Raw genomic sequence first — 20,548 nt, 5'->3', positions numbered from 1 at the left:
TATTGGAATTTCAAGGTTGCTTTTATTCTTTTTGAAATGTATTAATTATATAATCTTATAAATGGTAATAATTATATAATATATATAAAAAGCTAGGAGAAAACCATGAACTATGAACATGCACATTTTCATTTTTTAAAATTTTGTTGATTTATAGGAAACCTTGATTGTCTGACATTTCATTTGAAATTTTTTATAATTCTACAAAATCATTATTTTCAAAAAAGTCATTATTTTTGCCATTTTTCTACACCGATATTTTATCGAAAAACATCAATAAACATAATAAAATGGAAATTGCTATTGTACTTTGTTATTATGATATTTATATACATATGTAATTTATCATGATTTATATTTTGATGCAAATATTTTTTAGCTTTATTATAATACATATGAGCTAGATAACAAGTGCATTCTAAATGCAGGAACAATAAAATAAAAGTTCATATGTACTGCTTGACCTTATTTTCAAGTACTCATTTTTATGTTTTAGTAATCTTTTTCAAAAGTAGAATACGCTAACTGGATATATCGTTCATAATTCTGATTAATCACTGCTGCAATATATATTTCAGAGTTATATGCAGTGCATAAAATGCACAGTGCATTTTTCTCTACACATAATAAATAAATAATAAATAAAAATAAATAAAATATCTTTAGTCATATAAATTCAGTATCTTGGATTATTTATATTATTTAATTATTTCAAATATATCTTTAAAATTACGAAATGATATTTGAAATAAAATTCTATGTTTTCTCATTATTAAAATACCGAAAATATTATATTGGGATTGATAATTTCACAATGTACAATAACTAAATATACAACGATATTCTCTACTTTCTTAAAATGCAACGAATGTTAATCATTTTTCAAATCTACATATTTAAATATGAAAAGTTTCTGAAAATTTTTCTTTTTTCAATAAAAAATTAATATCAACAATTGACTTCGTGATATTATCAACGGCTAACATCAAAAAGACAAATTCAATGATCTAACACAATATCGACTTTCAGACAATCTTAGATTTAACTATGATCATACAACCATCAACTTTTATAGCCATTCTTAAATATTTCGCAGCACGCAAAATTATCTCGAATATATTGCGCGATCCTTAATCCACCTTCCTTGGTTTCTTAATTTTTTTGATCGCGAAGGCGCCACAAAGCTGTCGCTCGAAACCCGCCTCTTCTACGTGCATTCTCAAGATGGGTCAATGAGATACCAGGAATTATTCAGACGAAAGTCGCCACGAGTCGAACGTGGCTGGGCTCCGACTGACGCCAGAGGCGGAGATAACACCGACACGCTTCCGCCAGAAACGAAATATCCCGAACGGTTTGCTGCTCCCTCGTTGGATGTCTCTCGCTCGGCGTCTTTACTGCCGTGCAGGGATGCATCTATGCGCCGCTTTTTATTACGGCCACACTCCTCTTCTACGAGATGCGGGTCAAAAGTATGTGGTGAATGCATTTTCTTTTAGATTATTTTTGGTAAGGATGACAAGGTTGTAAGACAAATCATTATTTGTTACCTTGGGCGAATATTTTTCCAGAAGGTTAACTAAGTACTTCGACACATGATAGATGGCAAATCGAGATTGTTAATATTTTTATTGTTATTTTTGTTTTGGAATGTGATTATTAAATTTTCAAATGTAATAATAATTGTTTAACCTGAAATATATATTAAAAAAAAATTAGAAAGTGTATTGCAAACATTGTAAATATGAAATTTTAGAGTTAGTTTTTTAATAAATATCTTACTAATGATATGATCAATTGAAAAAAATAAAAAATTGACTATGTGTAAATGAAGAGATATTGTGATTAATTTATAGAATACCTTTTTTTTTGTAGAACAAGATTTTTTTTAATTAATCAGTATTTCCAATTCAAATAAATATATTAAATATTTTTTTAAATATTATTACTTATTTTTTATAATTCCAACAAAAAAATCTATTCTATTATCGCGTGCAATAAGAATTTAATAAGAATTTTTTTTTCAATATCTAGATTCTACAATTTCTATAATAGTAAAACCATTGCTCTCGAGACTGAAAATAAGGAATTCATTTTCGACGACAAATGAAGGGCTGAGAATGTAGTAACTCCTTTGACGTAATTTTAATGAGGCAAGGATTTTCACGTGGCACCACTTGTTAACAACGCACAAAGTGCGCTCCCTTTTAATCGGGTCGGTCTCCGTCATAGCCGATTTCAAACTGTAATTGGATTGTGAGACCGTGAAACGGAAACGATTTTAGACGATCGTTTAGGATGTCGACTTTGAAGCATTAAAACTTGAAAGAATTTTCTGATTTTGCGATATTCAATAAATAAGAATTAAACTGTTAACTTGGGATATCTTAATCATGTAATTGTTTCAAAATCGACGTAATTATCATCAAAATTATTGCAATTATATTATTAAGCATATAAACATTTACATTAGATTCATTATATTTTTCGATTTTTATAAATAATATTATAAATATATTAATAAAATTGCAAAAAATATTCGTAAATATTAAAGATTTACGATAAATAAAGAATTAATTTCCTGTTAAGTCCAAAATTCAAATTTAACATATACATCTCTTCGATTAAATAAATCTCGTTGTAAAATCCATGTCGATTTTATCACTGCCATTCCGTCCCTGAAAATTAATAACGGATGTAACAGAAACAGTTATTTTGGTGAATGGTAAAAATAGTCGGATCTAATAAAGTAACGCGGTACGTATTCATAGACTGATATCACGATGATCGTCAGATAAGCGAAGAAGGGACAATGGGATCCAACATCGAAATGAATGATGGCGTATGCGCGATATCTCGAACAATATTTCACGCTATGTCATAATATTTTTAAGGAGATCACTTTTCCTCCACGCGATACGCTTTTGTCGACCGCTATTCTATATTTTCGATTCGAGATCCTCGAAGAATAATATAGGTATATTATTAAACGGAGCATCGCGAAAAATATAAACGTACATGGAATGAGGGTAGAATATATTATCAGAGAGAAGGAGAAAAATGAAAATCCTTTCATCGTGCTGCGATAAAGCTGATTTATCCATGCACAATGGTACATTATTTGTAGATACGTGGCACAGAGATAACGGTGATATAAACGAAGACGGATTAATGATCCGTAAAGCCCGATATTTGCAACCTTTTGATTATCTTCATAAGTCTCGTGTAATTTTCATGCAAACTAATTATCGCATGATACATGGTTTATTATGATTACTAGATATTATGAAAATTCGATCATATCACACTATTTTATTAGCATCATTAGACTAAAAAATTATAGACCAAGACTGTTGAATTTCTTTTCTTACATAATAATAATTTTTCGCATAGAGTTTTTAAAATCTCAGATTTAGATATTGCGAAAGAGAAATTTAATTTTAATTCTAAATTCAAAATTTAAAATTTAATCTAAATTTAAATTTAAATTAAAATTCAAATTAATTCAAAACATTAATTCAAAAACATAATAATCTAACTTTGTATTTATAAAATGATTTGATTTTATATTTTTGTGAAATTTTTTGTACTTACATTAACTAACGTTTAACCTTTAATTTAAAAATATTTTTTTAAATGATGTTAAAAGTTGATATAAGTTAATTCGATACTTTTTCTTTATGTTTATTTTCATATTCTCTTCAAACTAACCTAAATGTTACACCTACACAAGTTACCTAAATGCACCAACTCCTGGTAGAAGTATTAAAAGCAGGAAGTTACTTTGCTGCGATTTCGCGCGAATTTGCTCGAGGATTCAATGGCATTCATCGTAGCCTCGAATCGTTTCTCGAAATGGTAGCAATCCCCGAACTATCTGCCCCGCGTAAAGCGCTAGAAAACACGAGGAGAATCCGCATATAACACTCACTCAGAAACTTTCTATCTGCTTCTTCTTTCTTGCACATTCTGATCCAACGATTCAGTGAAAGAGAGTCAATGGCAGTGCATTGTTGAGGCGATCGTGTTCACGGAAAGGATATAGCGCGAGTACAATGCGTGCCTACGGCGAGAAAACAAAACGTGAAAAAGGAATGGCGGAAAAAAGAGGGGACTGGCAAGACTTTCGTAGAAATTACGGCGAAGCGCCGGTCAAGATAACGACCGGCTATTGTTCGTAGAAGTTATACTTCTTCTTTAGGGTGGCTTGCAACGGCTTCCTCCTAAGACTTCTTTCAGGCTTCGCCATGAACACAGGACGCCAAGTGATCGACGCGTCGCGATCGGAACTAATGGATACCACGTGACACAGTTTTAACGAAGGAGTGGGGAATTGTATTACTCTAGGGAATAAGATTGTAGGGATTTTACTAGATCATAGGAATTTTATTTTCAGTATTATTTTTTTGGTGTAAAAATTTCTAATTATTCTAGATTAATATTTTTTTACGGTAAAAAGTTTATCACTTGCTAATTATATGGTACATAGTACATAGTATAAAATGATAGAAAATTGAAGAAAAAAAAATATAAAAATTATAGGAATATTTAATTCATATATTCATCTTTAAAGTTTTTTATGTGAAGTTCTCTTTGAAATTCTCCTTTTTTCGTTCGATACACTTGTAGAGAAAGGTTCATTAAAGACTGAAATAGGTCATCCTACATACATACAGGCGTTGTGGTCTCTATTATAGATAGTCTCTTGGTGAGATAGAAATAACATACTAGGACGATTGTACTATTCTTTTTTTTTCTTAGCGATGATGCTCCTATATTTCATAATACTAGTAAGTTTTTATTATGCTCATATAAAACGAAACTATTATTTTTCATGCACTTTTCTTTTTTGCTCTGGTGTTCATTTTTTTCACATATTATTCTTTTGAAAATGATGATTTCTGTTAATAAAATTATAAATATAGGATATTTTTAAATAAAAAATTTTTGGAAAATTATTAATTAATTAATAATTAATTAATCAGATCAATTATATCTGACGTTTTTCGAAATTCTTTTAAAAAGGAGACACAGCTAAGAAATAAATATAAAAGATAGATATAATAGATCATCAACGACTAAAAGGAAAAGAAAGGAAAAGAGAATGGAGAAACAAACTGAACACAAATGAATAGGATGAATATAAAAGCAGCAAAAGGGCAATAGATACGAACAACGTGAACCGTGTAATGTTTTCGTAGAAATTATTTCAAAAAATCGTCCTAAGTTAACAATCATCGTCGGATTTTCGAGTTACATTCTACACGATTATTTTCCACGAAACAAAATGGAAACACCTGGTCAGGTAGGACCACACCAATATATTCCTTTTAAAATCCGCATTTTAAAATACGTTTTATGCGAGAATATATCTATACTAATATCTATAGGCAGAAGATAGTTCGAAATAGCAAATAATAAAATGATAGTATTAAATTCGTTTCTATTCTATAAAGAATTTTTGTGTTCATACTATATCTAATTTACAATTTCAATGTATTTTATATTTTTAAGGTTAGTTTTTAATTTTTTTTAAGATATTATATTCAATTCTGAATGAAGTTCAATATATTCTTGAAAATAACTTTGTGACGAACAGATCTAGTTTGTGAAATCTTTTAAAAATAGATATTGTTATCATTCTCATTATAATTTAAAAAGTAGATTTTTTTTATGAAAGATATTTTAATAAAATAAAAATTCTAATTGTAAATTTGACTTTTGTATTATTTTCTTTGGAATATCTTTTTAAATGTATATATTACATAGTAAAAAATGTTTATTTATCTTTTTCTTTTTCTTATCTTTTTCTAAGCAATTTCGGCAATTTATAAACATAACCTTGCATATTTATCCACTGTTATAATTAAATGATATTTCAATCAGATCTTTTTCTCATAAAACTTCAATATATACACAATTCTCTTAATTCCAAATTGTCAACTTCAAACATAAAGTTCGTCTCGTAAACCGCGACAATATTGACAAGCTTCCATTACCTTGTTGCATGCGTGTAAATTAGATGGTCTGCGAGCATCGATCACCAGGAACGTTTGAAGCGTGTCACGATCGTTTTAATGCAAACGCATCATACTATACCTGTATATATACACGGTATACATATTGCAATCATGGCGATTCTACAGTGTGCGGCACACAGATGATTCGTAACACGAAATATACACGTGTATCGTTGAAACAACTTACCGATCCGATGTGCGCTGGGGGCGCCAATATACGCACATAAGCGTTTTATCAATAAATTCCATCTAACTGCGAGATTATCGATGGGATCCGGCCATCTCGTCGATGTCATGGGCATCGATGTTAAAACCAGATGGAATTCCCAGCCGGTAGACAGGACCATTAAAATAATTGTAGTTCTCGTGTCGTTAACTAACGGCTATAAATGATGACCGGGGGCCTGATTTATTATCACGCGGGACGACAATGTCGTTTACCGACCGAGGAACATGTCGAAAAGTGGTTACCAACGTTACATGCTATTAACTCTTCGCGAGCAAATTCGCTAATTGAGATTTGGATTTAGATTTCCGTAATCGGTATTTGATTAACGATCAAAAAGAGGATGACGAAAATTTTAACATATCGTCAATATATAAATAATTATGTCTTGTAACATGAATGAATTAATGCTGATAATATTAAAGTTATTGTGGTGTTTTATCGATTTAAAAAAGAAAAGACCAACAATTGAATATAGAATAGATAGAAAAGGAGAGAACAACTATGACGATTGTTCTTCTCGATCGTTGAATTATCATATAAATCGTGTATTAATTGGTAATTGAAAATAGGAGACCTATTTTTACTGATATTGATGGCATCTACCGATTCGTTGGTTAATAATGGAAAAAAAAAAAAGAAAATTTAAAAGAACGTTATTTTCAAATAGATGGATAATTAATAAGTAGACGGTCGATCGTGAATCAGTCATATGTTGTGAAGAAATAAAAGAAGAAAAATTACGATATTAATGAAATGTAAAGAAAATAAAGATTGTGAATGTTTAGTATGAAAGTCATAGAAAAGATTATAAAAAAAAGGTGTTCAATTTTGATTAATCAAATTCCAACGGTAGTTAATGACTCGATAACCGAGTATATACCACTGATACAAGCAATTTTCCCAATCTTCACGGAATATCTCGAGCTGGTAATTACGTCAATTAGGGGACGACCTTAGGTTAATAAATACTAATGCTGTCCCATCCGGTATGAATGTTTCTGTTCAGCTCGTCGCTTGCTAACAGCGGCGAGTCCGGTTTAAGCCTCGTAACAAGCGATAATTTCCCTCAAGGTGATGATGCAAAAAATTTGCATTTCCTATAAGAATGTGACAAGTCTCGGTAAACATATGCTAAAGTTCAAAAATTTCCATTCGACATTCGATCGTTATTGATATATTATAACATTCAGAAGATAATGGGAAGAATTTATGATTCTAATAATGATTCTTTAAAATTTCAAAAATATTCTTCTAGATTTCTATATTAAAATTCTATATAAATAAGATAAAATATAATATAAAAAAGAAATTTTTTTACAAGATTCTGGATTACTGGATAAATATCAGATTTTAGAAGTGTGAAAAAAGATTGTAATTATATAAGATTAAACAACGCCATAATTTTAATCAATTTTCTGTTATAACGGTAAAAAATATCTGTATGCTCGATTTCACTTGTCACGTGTTTTCAATCCTATTGTGGCTTTGCTAAAATATTCCAGCGACCTCCAGAACAGTGCCATTATCCGAATTGAAAACATCACGCTCGCGAATAATCGCGAATAGGCCAATAGGCAACCTGAAGAGCTGGTAGTTTCACTTTCTGGCTGACTTCCAATGTCCCGGAGACCTGAATCCGTATTTCGTATATATCGATCGATATTTTTTTTACCCATGCCATTACATCTTGATTGTGAATATATTCTTTCACATTTTGTAGCTTTCTATTTGACAACTTGCCATCACTGCTTATTAACATAACATAACACAATCGTAATTCGTTCAAAGATTTTTTATCGTTTTTTTATTGACCGTTTAAGTCGATGAAAAGCCAAAAGATCAATTATTAGAAAAAAAAAAAAAATATCTTAATTCAAATCTTAATTTTAACGCAATTATTATACAATTGTATTTAAAGTGAGAAATATTTAATGTACCTCTTCTGATTTTAAAACTCTATTAAAACTTCTAATTTTTTCCATGATAAAATTCAATTTTTAATCATCCATTTCTTAAGATTGTATATTAATATCCAGAATGTATAGCGAATTTTCATAATTATATAGAAACTTCTTAAAAATGATAATCTTTGTTTCAACTTATTTCCTCACTATCATTTTGAATATCAATTACTGTGATAACGAGAAAACAAAGTTGTCCGATGTTCTAGTACAGGCGTACTTGATCTAGAAGTGTTGTTAATAAGCAGTGCGTGGTGACAAAAATGCAGAGATCAATTAAGGTTAACAGCTTGTAATTTTACGGCATTTCTGTTTCCTATTCATTGCAGAACAAAAAAAAAAAAAGAAAAAAAGCGAACAAAAAAGGAGGAAAAAAAAAGAACGACACAATTACAACAAAAACATAATTAAAACGTGATTATATCATAAAATAAGTTCAAAAAAAAACCATAGAAATTCATTTCAACATGCGAAAGAATCGCTTACATTGTGTTACTTAATTATATAACAGGATTGGCCGATATATAAGACCGTGTACTCATTGATTGAAATTTAAACAGATTAACCGAATCTTATCCGGGGCGAAGAAGTTAAAATCGGAGAAACCTTTGCGAGGGTCGCCATTACGATCTATCGTGGCGCCCTCATTGTTCTTCCATCATTTTCCAAGTCTCTCTCTTTTTTTTTTTCTCCTTTTACGAACGCGAAAGAACAATGCAGCCTCGTTTGACGATCGAACGAAGTTAATTATTGTACAGGCTCCGATTCACGTATCTTTTCGAATATCGATGTTTAATTTCTTCAACTTACATTGTTCGTTTCCATTGAAATTACATCCACGTAGAACGAAATGTCGCGCGTCGACAGTACTTACATTGTTCTTCGGGGGATTAAGTTAATAAATTGACAAGAAGCGATGGAGAAACATAATTGCTCTCGCGATTCAGATATTGAACTGACTTATATCGTGACTTTTATATACTCGTTAAAGTTATAAATTTTATTTTCGTAACAAAATTTACATACTTGATATCACTTGTAATTATTAGATTGTTAAATTTGTATTTATAATTTGTTTCGTAAAATTTTCGAATTTATTTTAAAAACGATAGAAATTATATTGTAAAAAAGAGAAAAGATAAATTTTGACGAAAAGATTGTTTTTCAAAATTCAATTTATTCTGCATTGTTATCACGATATTTTGATTTTATTCGATGAAAAATAAAATCTCATGAAATGATAAATTTTTAATTTTCTATAATCGATTTGATTATTCCATTCTCACTGAGTTTTATTCAATATTCGATCTTTTAACGTTTCGAATAACATATTAATGACAATAAAAAAATATATATATTTGTCTCACATGCGATATCGACATGTTACATTCGGTTGATTACTATAGCCAGATTGAAAGAGCGCTGACAAGAGTTTTCGACTATCAGATGCAAATCCGATAGACTCTCACCGTAACGTACGCTCCGATATTAAATTTCATACGTCCTGATTGCGACCCGAATTCTGTGGAAACACTTCATCGACAGGAAGTGTCCAAGAACTCGACACCAAAGACAGGGGTGGTCTTAAATTTTTTAACATGTATTTCACACGCCCTTATATTGCAATTATTGTCACGTTTCATACGAGATTAACAAGTGTTCTAATATTTATGAAAAAAAAAAGAGAAAAAAGAAAAAAATTTACATATTGTGATTATGTTATAAAGCATAAAAAATTGCGTGTACATTATTAAAAAAACTCGAACAATATTTTGATTGCAAATAGAGACGTGTATATAGCTAGTAACTTAATTTACAACACTTGCTTGCGATATCAAGTCGCAAGTGAATTGTGCGAACATAAATATTCATGGAATGCTTAGTGTGTCTGATAGATCAAAGAACCGTGAATATGCATGCTCCTTTGGCAAATCGCGTTAATAATATGCGCTATCAGATCCTGGTATATTAGCCGATTACCTCCTACATGGGTGCATATGGAAATGTGTATCAATCGACTTCTGTTCGAGTATAAATGCACACAAATCTCGCTAAGTCTCCGATATTTCAAGCACGAAGCCTTCAAGCCTTCTAAACTATATATTTTTTTACCCTAGACATCGACACCTTGCGAATCACTATCATGGCGGTGAAAAAGAACCGTGCAAGCAACTGTGTTCATCGTGTAACACTGATCGCCGGATATTAAGAAAAAAAAGATCAGTTGATTGAGGATGTTCACACATGCAATATCCTTTTTTTTTTTTTTTTTTTGGTTACGTGTCCAAAACTGAAATATATGATAAAAAGAGATAACATTATAGTAATTGCATTAGATTTTTAAATAATTTCAAAATAATAACAGATTCATTATATATTCATTAAAAGTATATTGTTTAAATATATACTTTCTAAAATATCGAATGTAGTTTCTCAATTTTCACTGGCAAACATCGCGATGCGCACGCAAACACAAGGTTGCCAACCTTTCTCACGACATGATCCCCAAGAAAAAGAAAAGTCACAAAACATTCGAGTCAATAAGTATTACAATAATGTAATAGCTGTATACAGAAACCATGATAGACTTTTGAATCGAAATTGACAATGATTCTACTATAATTCAATACATCAATGATACAAATAATCTTCTAGAGAATTTCTATCCAACGATGCAACTTAGCTACAAATCGAACTTCAATGCGCGAGAGTAACCTTTAGATCGTGCAATATGCCGCGGTGCGGCGCAGCGTTCGAGACGTTTCATTAAAAGTCGATGTTACGACACCGGGGTGTGCTCGATCGCTCGCTCAGATCTAGGCATGCGACCTAGACCCGACCTTTCCCAAGTTCCTGACGGAAATAAGGCTAATACAGCTACCGACACTTAGCTTCGCTAATCGAACCAAGGAATAAACGACGTTCCACAGCCGCGATCCACTCGAATTACGAGGACGTGAGTATCGATTGAGTTTTAAGTGGCTTTCGCTGGTCCTCTGTCGTTGGAAAACAATGATTTATTGTTTACGCTTTACATTTTTCTCCTGATTATTTTAAACATTGGATTAATATGAGTAGAAAAAAAAAATAGTTTTTATATTTATACTTTTCGTTAATTCAACTTTCATGTGTACGATAAATATGAGTAATCGAATATATACGAGTAATATATATATATATATATATATATATAAATAACCGAAGTAATAATCTGTGATGGAGAAAGTTGATAGAAAGTTATATAGAGAAGAATTAACATATTAATGTGGTGTGATTAAATCGTAAAAAAATTTTTGTGGTTTCCCCGATGCATATAAAATATCTATAATATACAAGAATTATACATTTATGCTTCGTATAACAAATTTCATTTCTTTGATCGAAGTTTCAAGCTTTTATATTATCAGATTTCTAAATTTTATAATCTTACTGTTTTCATGGTTCATGTAAATTATATACGAGTATATTTTATTCCCGCCTACCAGAGGTCACAGTGATGTCTAAGCAAACTTCCATCTTCTCCGCGTGAAAAGAATAAAATTCAAAGGATAATATCGGTAATATTTTATGACGCGGCTTGTCACCGTCTCGCTTCGATAAGTATCGCTATTGAAACTGCAAATGTGTCGAATAAGGTCAAACTTGCATATACAGGAATTAAAAAGAGAGAGAGAGAGAGAGAAAGAGAAAAAGGGAAACAAAAATTCAATTAGAACGATCAAAAAAGTTCGAGCAATTATCGAGAACGATCGAAGTTATTATTATTAGTATTAATTAAGGAACAAAGAGAAATTGTTGGATGGGATTCGTGTCGAAAACTTCCCTCTCATTTTATATACGTTCACAGGGTTCAATCGATTTCACGGTGAACTTTCTAAGAATATTTCCACGCCTTTGCTGGAGAACTTCCGGTAACGAAACGTTTCGATCAACCGAAGAATAAACGCTGCTTTCGATATTCAAATAATAAAACAAATTTAATTTTTTCATATATATGGTATGATAGAAATTAAAAATGATAGATTAGCCATAATCCATGCAACATTCCTCTAATTATTAAACGTTATAATTAAAAGAAAAACATTTACATTTGACAATGAAGAATATTTATTGCTATGATATTTTAAATTATTAAGGTAATTCTAAAAAAAAAAAAAAAAAATCAATAAAAAAATGTCAGAGCTGAAGAACAAGTGTTTTCTCTAATTAAATATTCTCCTTTAATTTTTTTCTTTACTTCAAAGTAAATTGACTATAACATATATAATTATATTTCTTTTTCTTCGCGCTATTTTAAAAAGAAAGATATATATTATACATATTTATTGAACGATCTCGATTTTGTCACGGATGAATAACCGTGGAAATATTTATATAAAGGCGACACCCGTAATTTAGTCGACGACCGAACGTATTGTATCGAGCTTTTACCGGTATGCGGCTCTCGGGCCAATATTTCACGGGATAATAAGGAACAAACAGCGTTTCCTTGTTCCGGGCGACGCGAGAGTGTTATTATACTATGGCGGCGGGTTGAAGGTGGCGATGGCGGAAATTCGTTCGGCCAAAGGCCACACGGTCTCGACCAATAAAGCGTAAATGGATTAGTCTCTAAGCCGCTGATACGACTACGGAAATCCAAAGTGGAACGGGGAGAAGATTCCGTACAATCTCGGCGAATCCACTGTCAACGGACACTCTCAGAAGCCATTACATACGTCTTCCTTATCCGACCGACTGGAAACAAATTTCTTGCGTTTACGATCGTCTCTTTCCCGATTTCTCTTTATTCTATATATTTCTCCTTAAAGATAATTTCTTGGTATAAGATATAAAAATAAAAATTTCTCTTCGTTATCTTTTTTAATCTTCTCTCTTTTCTTTTTATTTTTATCAAGAGAAAACTTTACGCGGATAAATTTATCTTATTTCTTTATTCTTGGTTTAAGTTTATTTCAACTTGTACGTTGCACAAGCTTATTTTACAGATCGAAACAGGGACAGTGTGTAACACGTTCTTAAAGTGATCGGATTTTATCTTGGGAGTGTTTAAGGAATTAAAGGAGATGGACGCGAGGGATTCTCTTTTTCGATGTTAATTCGATATTTAGATTCGAGTTTAATTCAACTCGTGGTAAATAAACTTTCCAAAAATCACGCTAATTGTTTCTCAATTTCATTATCCTAATAACTATTGTGCAAATTCTAACCAATTACGTAACAAGCATTCCATTCCGGATATAACTCGCTTAATATTTTCATCCCGACAGTTAAATGAAAACCATCTTGTTACGAGTGACTCGATAAATCATCATATGGTGGCGCTGCTGCACTCGTTGGACGACACACACATCAGTAACCATCGAGACGGCGAAGCAAGAAAACCGCAAAATTTAGTAATCGTCGAGAGGAATAGAATCCATTCAACTTCTCCTCTCTAACGAATAGGAAATTAGACGGGCAACGTTTCAACTTTCCGCCGCGAACATTTTTTTCTTCTTTCCAAACCCCTCTACACACTTTATAACACGCGAGAACGTAAGGGTCTTTCATTACGACTTCGTTACGATTCCTCGGTAGAGCGCGCGCGCACGCATGCACGCACACGCGTGAACGAGACGAAAAACGAGAGGGGAAAGAGAGTGGGAGACGAGGTTTCTCCGGCGAACCGAGAAAATGGGAACGGCACAGATGAAAGTTGTGGGGGGAGGGGATGATGTCCAGAGGGTTTGGCAGTAGACATTGAAAGAGAAAAGCAAAGCGGCTGTTGGAACAGCTGCTTCTGCTTATGTCCGTCGTTCGTCACAGAACTCCCTGGACTTGGAGGAGTTCAACGAATGAGACGAAGATGGAACGAAAGAATCGTCGTAAGGAAAAAAGTAATACGAGCGAAGAGCTACGAAGAGAAGAAACCGAGCGACTGTGAATGACGCAGACCGAGTGTTAGAGATGGAGAGAGATAGAGCGATGCGGAGGATGAAAGAAGGCAGAAAGCGTGGGTGTGGTGGTGCAGGGAGCAGAAGAACTCGTCTATATACGGGGAACCCCCCGCTGCTTGCTGGAGTACCGATCGATCGTACCGCGTTTGCTCGACCGTGCTCCCCTCTCTCTCTCTCCCTCCCTCTTCCTCCGACCATCATCCCCTACTCTTTCTAGCAGAGAGTCCGTGATTCTCTCTCCAATACACACCCCAGTTCGACCTTCTCCCTCTATATTTCTCTGTCTAGCCTGCATTCATCGGTACAAGCCAGAGAGGAACGCCTGCCTTCTGCAACCCGTCTGGCTTCGCGCGACACTCGTATTACCACGGTCATGTTCGGCTAAGATTTCCGTAGAGAATAGCTGAAAATAGGAAAAACGAGGAGAAAGCTTGCCGACACACACACGTGTATAGAGAATGTATACAATGGATGAGTATGTGGTACGTTCAATTTAGGATCATCACTGATTATTTTTGCGTTAAATTTGTATCGACTTAATCTCAAATTCATAATGTTCGAATTTTTCTGTGATTTAATTTTTTTTTCCAAATAATAATGCAACGATGGATGATGTATTTTTTTTCGTAATATAATAAATATTTTAGTATAAGATAAGTAAATTTAGAGTGCAAGTTATATATTACGCGTTTTAGAAAATATTATAAAAAAATATTACCTACGAAAGGAGAAACTACTAGAAGTTCAAACAGCTTACAAAACGTAGTTACCTGAAAACAGAATGAAAATCAAAAAATTAAAAAAAATTAAAAAGAAAATACCGTATATTTACATCATAGTTCATGCAGTAGAAAATGGCGGATTTACTGGAGTTGGTCGGTAATACATTAAAGAAAAATGCGAGCAACAACAGAGTAACCGTAGAAAACTTTTGAACGTTAGTTTGTAGTACGTGTATTACAGAGCTTCGTGTTTTTGAAAGTTGCGGAGTGAGGTCATATTCCGTTTGTTACATCGGGATTAGAAATGGAACTTCAATGTGCTTTCCTGGGGGTAGCTAGAATATCCTCGCATGGGATCCAAGCTTGTGTTATTCCCTCTTGTTTGTCACTTTTTCTCACTTCCTCCCTTTATAGTTTTGTCGAGTAACCCAACATTTAGCCGAGGTTGGAATGTTCATTACCGGGGAAAAACATACCGGTTATTTCGAGGAGAACGTTTACGAAGACAATTTGCATGGGGGACCACCCGCGGGAATGTTGATGCTCGTTCGGATCCAATCAAAATATTTGCAGGCTGGCTGGGGGGTAAAATCGAAAAAAATCGTATCAACGAGAGGCGGCCGTGACTTTACGCCACTTTGAAGTCGGCTATACCCACCAGTCGTCGATTGCAAATCGGCATTTATCGAATCGAATAAACTTCGTAAATAGAAATCGGGGAGCCGTGAACGCAACGGCGTGTCAATTTCCTATTTTAAACGAAGAGTGGGTGATCAGCGAAGAAATTGCGTGCAGTTAGCGGAAATAGTATGGTTCAAGACATAAAATAGGTTAAGTTTACATATACTCGAGATTGACACTGGTTCGTTCTACCGCGCATGCGCCAATGACGAGAGTGAAATACAGAGTAATTATTATTCAATTGGAAACAATTAAATAAAATATAATCGTATTTAAAGTGTAATCTAAAGTAATTTTGTAATAATAGTAATAAAGTAATCTTGCAAAAAAGAAGAATTATATTTTTCCCGTTCTGATAATTAAATAATAATTAAATTATCGTCAATGCAGATCTTAGATGGTAGTGAAGTTTGCCAATAATATGAGGAAGTGGTAGGGGTAACTCGAGAGCCGTATAAGCGGACAAATTCATGACCATATATATTCCAACATTACTGTACTATACTTTTGACTGACAGAAGATGAACGTGTGACAAGTGGAACGTGTCGTAAGAAGAAACCCTGCTAGAAATTCCTCGTTAGAAATGCTATTCGCGATATTAACGAAACTATCTATCATAACCTATACGAACATATCGAATCTACGTTTTCCTTTTTCGTTACATTTAAACTCTCTCTTCGCCCCAAACATTCCTAATCTAACTCTTTCCACACGTTTCAGCTTCGTATTTCGAAGCTAAGTGAAAATTCCATTCCACCTCAACATGGCACTCGTTTTCTCTCTTCGTAATGGAGTTATCCGTGGTTGGTTCACAACCGACCCGAAAGATTTCTCGGCCAAATTGCCGACTGGTCTTTGTTTAGCCGGATTCCTGATTGCCCGGACCCGTAACCGGAAATGAAGCTCGATCTCTCGCCCCGTTGGATTACGGTTCACCACCGAAATCGAGAATTAACTGTGCGTTTTATATCATGCTTTCATTTCCCCGCCATGTTCGTTCCCAAACAGATCAAGGAGGAGAAAAAAAAAAAAGAAAGAAAAAAGAAAGAGAGAAATAAAAAAAAAGTATGAAAGAAGAAAGGGAAAAACGAAAGGGTAAAAAGGGAGAAAAATAAAAAAAAAGCGACGGGGGAGCTCGTTGATTAAGGCACCGACGCGCAACCATTTTATCCCCGCTATTTCAGATCCATTAGTATTTCGGATCCGCGGCGCAGACCGACATGAAAATTTCAATTTCCGGCAACAAACGAAGCACGGTACGGGATAGGTAGATGGAAACGGCGCGCATTGTCGATGATGCGTCAAAAGCCGGCGTATCCGCCACGTCGTATTAATCGACGAAAAACCAACTAAACAGACGACAGTTTTCTACCCGATTTTTCAAATAGTAATATTCTCTTTCGAACGGCGAATCTTAAATATTTCACTCTCAGAATTATGGGGAAAATAAAAGGTCTTCGCGATGATTAACCGATACTTTATTCATTATATCGTACGGTCACGCGAATGTTCGGCCAACGTTGACGTAGAGATGGACGTCATTTTTGACGGAAGTTAAGGTCGTAATCACCAAGGAACAATAGTTTTGTCAAGATCGATAGTCGGTGGATATTTATACGAAATTATTATACGATAAAAGTTACTATATTTCTTAATTTCAAATATTAAAATTAATCGATATTTCTTAATATTTATGCGGATTATGAATGAAAAATTAAATCGATTATTATAATAAATTACCCTAAATTATTTGATCCTCTTTTTTTTTTTAGATCGTGATACTTATTTGAATAAGCAATCTCTTTTAAAGCGAGTTGTGCAAGGATTAATTTAAACGTATTGCACGGTCTTTTTCTTTTATACAAGCGTGTTTAATCTTCATTGAAAAATGCAACGCGGTGGAGGATATAATCCATGGTTATTCCAGGTATAAATATTTTTATCTGTATCCAACGCGTGATGGTGATATAAATGAAAATTTAATCCACGTACATCGGTTAAAATTTCGTGAAATATTAATCCTGTGTGAAGACTTTACATAGAGAACCATTACAATTTGCAAACGTTATATTTGCGTTTTAATTTCCTTGATTAGCGAAAAAAATATTCAACGCCAGAGTTCATAGTTCATAAGATTAAGATCAGGTCAAAAAATTGTGTGAAAATTGTATTGTATTGTATATTTATATTTCATTCTATTGTTTTCAACTCTTGAAATTATATTAAAAAATTAAAAAATTGTATTCGTTTAATAAAACTTGCGTGATTTTGTAATTACATTAAACTTGCAATTAAGAGAAATATATTATTAAAAAAGAAAAAAAAATAATTAATTCTTTTTAATAACGTGCATTATAATTTATAATGACGTCTTATTAACAGAATTCTTAAATTAAATTCTTAAATCAATGAACGCAACGTTTAAATCATAACCTTGACTTCCCCGAACTAATATTTAATATTTAAAAGTTTCAACGAGTTGTTGATTCAAATGTATACGTGTTGGAATTTATATAAGTAGTCATTGATTATGCATGATACGAGACATTCGTTGAATTAATGCTGAATCGTAACAATCGTACATAGATAATTAGAGGCTCATAATGAACGTGTAGAAATTCGCAAATGTAATATATTAATTTAAATAAATTATCTTACCATTGTACTGTTCAAAATACATATTATTGTTCTCAAATCATCTCGATATATTCAAAAGATATTTATTAAATCAAGTTTCAGACTTTCTTATCTGTGATTCAAATGCTCCTCCTTTCAATGATCTTCGAATATTAATATCTCGATCTTGAATTTGTTTGAAATGAAACGAGAAACCATCTTTCGAGTTTTCCTCAAACTTAAAGAATCTTTTAACGATAGAAAAATACTAGATCTGGAATGAAAATATCCTAAAAAGCATACGATTAAATAATATTGACAATTGATAAGATTTTGATAAAATTAATGGGAAAGATTTTCAAATAACAATTAACCAAACTCGTAAATTCCAAAATACGATCACTAAAACTCCACATGTATCGACTTAATCTTCGTCTTATCCCTCCGGATAACGAAGATAACCCGCTCAGCTTCCGGTGTCCGAGTCCACTTGACCTAAAAGCGTACTCTTCCGAAATCGAGCCTTCAAATTGGTTTCTGTTCGTACCAAGTCTTGCATCTTTTTGGGGCTTAAAAAGGCGAATTCCTCTCTCCGTGCGAAATAAGTTCCCTGTCTGGTTTCTTGTCTCTTGCATTAGAGACACGTCTTGATTAAAGACGAGAAGAGAGAAAACGGGGAAAAAGAAGGGATTATTATTTTTCTTACGAAAGCTAAGATGGCTGGCAATTTTACAGATTCTTGAAAAAAAAAACTGTGCATTTAATGAACATAACATTATCGTCTGTACCGACGATTTATATCTTTTCATACCGATATTAAATCCACCGAAATTTTACACTTTTTTTTTTGTTCTGTTTAATTTTTTTTCTATTTATTTCTCGATTGATTTAAACTTGAAATTTGATTCAGTTTTTAAACACGATACGAGATTTACATTATTTTTTTTCTCTCTCGTAGAATACTGAATCAAGAAAAGTTAATTTTCTTCTTCGTTTCCAATGAAAAGTAAAAATGTTTGTATAAAATGAAATTTATTCTTCGAAATTCATTTTTTCTCCCATACCTTTTAAAAGATGTTTTTGATTATATCTGGATCACCAATTTTGATCAACTTTGGTATTTAAAAAAAATATATATCGATATTTGATTAATATTAGCATTTAAACCTGTCTTAGATTAATCTTGACATTCTTTGTCCAATGTTATTAGTTTTTTTCTAAAAAAGATTTGACAGTCTGTTTCTTATTATAATTCATTTCTGAACATAAATCACAATATCAGATTGATTTAGAAACTGAAAGAAAAATAATAAATAAATAATATAAATATTATTAATTAATATAATTGAATATGTATTTATACTTCATTCAATATTTATAGAGTTTTTATAAAACTTCAAAAAAAAAATCAATCGTTTTGTTCGCAATTGAATTTCTTTAACTCAGATTTTATTTAATTCATATTCATAATAAATTAAATAAAAAAAAATTTTTTTAAAAATTGAAAATGCAAATCAAAAAGGGAATAAATTAAAAATATTTATACTTTTCCTCTTTTATGAATATCACTTAAAAGTAAGGATTATTTCATGGATCAAAACTAAGAGTTTCAACTGACGCAGAAAAGTAGAGAGTAATAAAATCTTGGTAGGATCTCGTTAAGAAAGGATACATGGCTTATCATCTTAACATCGAAAGACTATTCAGTTCATGAATAATAATTGAAGGTTAGATTAAATGTTGTCGAAGTTCAAATCTAACAAATGAATATAATTCTACATTGTTCGATAAAAAAATGAAAAAAAAAGAAGAATTATCACTTCAGAAATATTATTTATTTATTAAAAACTTACTATTTGGGAATGATATCGGACTATAATCAAACAGAACAACCATGTCTTCTCTAAGATGATTGGTAAACAGAGCGTCATCCTCTAAAACTGGTTATGCGGCTATGTACTGTACCATCCAGGTTATGTCACCGAAACATTGCCCGACTATGCGACATACGATGCAAACACACAGAGCTGCTCTATCTCTCCTTGAAACAACATCATGCTGTCGAAAGGGTATCGCCAATGAGCTTATATAACGTATTATATGTTGGTCTGCTCGGAAATAGTGTATAGTTCTGTATTTTTCTCGAATGTCAATAACACACCGCGGGATATACTACCATGAATATAAATTTTGCTGACTTTAGCTACACTAGCGTCATCTTTCTGGAACTTCATTAAAATTATTTTCATACACCATCTTGCGTCAACTTTCTCAAGTAGAAGTAAACTGATTGTAATATAATCCTTACCGATTAAAGGATCGTTAAATTTTGATTGGAAAATTGTATATCTTTGAACTATTATAATTTCGTGACAAAGA

At 32.4% G+C, this 20,548-nt stretch overlaps 1 protein-coding gene and 2 long non-coding RNA genes across 12 annotated transcripts in view; 1 reads left to right on the top strand and 2 right to left on the bottom strand.

The window, feature by feature from the left end:
* The window catches only part of UBL3 (ubiquitin like 3), a 70,163-nt gene that overhangs the window by 17,457 nt on the left and 32,158 nt on the right, over positions 1–20,548 (bottom strand). The window lies entirely within an intron of this gene.
* Positions 339–20,379, bottom strand: LOC116414390 (uncharacterized). 9 transcript variants are annotated; one of them, XR_015292803.1, is made up of 5 exons: positions 20,023–20,364; positions 14,868–14,919; positions 3,932–4,063; positions 1,551–1,692; positions 339–1,452 (listed from the first exon to the last, which is right to left on the bottom strand). It is a non-coding gene; the product is annotated as an uncharacterized LOC116414390 (long non-coding RNA). The 9 variants fall into 9 exon arrangements; XR_015292807.1 differs by lacking the exon at positions 3,932–4,063; XR_004224908.2 differs by lacking the exons at positions 14,868–14,919; positions 20,023–20,364 and adding an exon at positions 4,166–4,307.
* Positions 10,939–14,755, top strand: LOC116414391 (uncharacterized). Its single transcript, XR_015292819.1, has 2 exons — positions 10,939–11,166; positions 13,481–14,755. It is a non-coding gene; the product is annotated as an uncharacterized LOC116414391 (long non-coding RNA).

The sequence above is a fragment of the Apis florea genome, unplaced genomic scaffold, assembly GCF_048593485.1.
Source record: "Apis florea isolate Af1SG1 unplaced genomic scaffold, ASM4859348v1 contig_3203_pilon, whole genome shotgun sequence".
Taxonomy (NCBI): domain Eukaryota; kingdom Metazoa; phylum Arthropoda; class Insecta; order Hymenoptera; family Apidae; genus Apis; species Apis florea.
This window is presented reverse-complemented; position numbering and strand designations above follow the sequence as displayed.